A 1890-nucleotide genomic window follows, 5' to 3' on the forward strand; every position below is an offset into this window, starting at 1 on the left:
TTTTAATTATTTTAAAATCTTTTACTTTAATTTCAAAAATTCTTCCCCCTCTTCTCACATCCTTCTATTTATGGTCTAACACTCCTCCTCAATGCACAATTCGGACTCTATCCCTCTTGATAAGTTCGAATTCTTCTACCTCCTCCTTCTATTCTTCTTTTCCTCTGACACCTCAAGGAATCTCTATCCTGTGACATAGAGGATTTCATACTTTCTTGTTCTCTTCTCTTTCATATGAGCAGGAGCAAGGACAAAAGCATTCTTGTTGAGGCTGACCCTGAACCTGAAAGGACCTTAAAGCGAAAGCTAAGAGAAGCTAAAGCACTACTCTCTGGAGAGGACCTAATATAAATCTTCAAACAAGAAGAAGACATTGCAGCTGAAAACAACAATAATGCCAACAATGCAAAGAAAGTGCTTGGTGACTTTACTGCACCTACTCCCGACTTCTATGGGAGAAGCATCTCTATCCCTGCCATTGGAGCAAACAACTTTGAGCTTAAGCCTCAATTAGTTTCTCTAATGCAACAGAAGTGCAAGTTTTATGGACTTCCATTGGAAGATCCTCATCAGTTTTTAGCTGAATTCTCGCAAATCTGTGACACTGTTAAGACCAATGGAGTTGACCCTGAGGTCTACAGACTTATGCTATTCCCTTTTGCTGTAAGAGACAGAGCTAGGATATGGTTGGACTCACAACCTAAAGAAAGCCTGAACTCTTGGGAAAAGCTAGTCAATGCCTTCTTGGCAAAGTTCTTTCCACCTCAAAAATTGAGTAAGCTTAGAGTGGAAGTCCAAACCTTCAGACAGAAGGAAGGTGAATCCCTCTATGAAGCTTGGGAAAGATACAAACAATTGATCAGAAAGTGTCCTTCTGACATGCTTTCTGAATGGAGCATCATAGGTATCTTCTATGATGGTCTGTCTGAACTGTCCAAGATGTCATTGGACAGCTCTGCTGGAGGATCTCTTCATCTGAAGAAGACGCCTGCAGAAGCTCAAGAACTCATTGAAATGGTTGCAAATAACCAATTCATGTACACTTCTGAAAGGAATCTTGTGAACAATGGGACGAATCAGAAGAAAGGAGTTCTTGAGATTGATACTCTGAATGCCATATTGGCTCAGAATAAAATACTGACTCAGTAAGTCAATATGATTTCTCAAAGTCTGTCTGGAATGCAAGCTGCACCAGGTAGTACTAAGGACGCTTCATCTGAAAAAGAAGCTTATGATCCTGAGAACCCATCAATGGAAGAGGTGAATTACATGGGAGAACCCTATGGAAACACCTATAATCCTTCATGGAGAAATCATCCAAATCTCTCATGGAAGGATCAACACAGACCTCAACAAGGTTTCAACAACAATAATGGTGGAAGAAACAAGTTTAGCAATGGCAAGCCTTTTCCATCATCTTCTCAGCAACAGACAGAGAATTCTAAGCAGAGCCACTCTGACTTAGCAACCATGGTCTCTGATCTAATCAAAACCACTCAAAGTTTCATGACTGAAACAAGGTCCTCCATTAGAAACTTGGAGGCACAAGTGGGTCAGCTGAGTAAGAAAGTTAATGAACTCCCTCCTAGTACTCTTCCAAGCAATAAAGAAGAGAATCCAAAAGGAGAATGTAAGGCCATCAACATGGCCAAAATTGGAGAGGAGGAAGAGGCAGTGATCGCCACTGAGGAAGACCTCAATGGACGTCCACTGGCCTCCAATGAATTTCCTAATGTGGAACCATGGGAATCTGAGGCTCACACTGAGACCATAGAGATTCCATTGATTTACTTCTGCCATTCATGAGTGATAAGCGGATAATTTATACGCTTTTTGGCATTATTTTTAGTATGTTTTTAGTATATTTTAGTTAGTTTTTATTACATTTTT

General features: G+C 40.3%; 1 non-coding gene across 1 annotated transcript; it reads right to left on the reverse strand.

Annotated features, from left to right (window-relative positions):
• Window positions 1-777: 777 nt before the first annotated feature.
• On the reverse strand, window positions 778-885 carry LOC130938024 (small nucleolar RNA R71). The gene has a single exon (XR_009069208.1). It is a non-coding gene; the product is annotated as a small nucleolar RNA R71 (small nucleolar RNA).
• Between the last annotated feature and the right edge of the window lie 1005 nt (window positions 886-1890).

The sequence above is a fragment of the Arachis stenosperma genome, chromosome 6 (genome assembly GCF_014773155.1).
Source record: "Arachis stenosperma cultivar V10309 chromosome 6, arast.V10309.gnm1.PFL2, whole genome shotgun sequence".
Classification (NCBI taxonomy): Eukaryota; Viridiplantae; Streptophyta; class Magnoliopsida; order Fabales; family Fabaceae; genus Arachis; species Arachis stenosperma.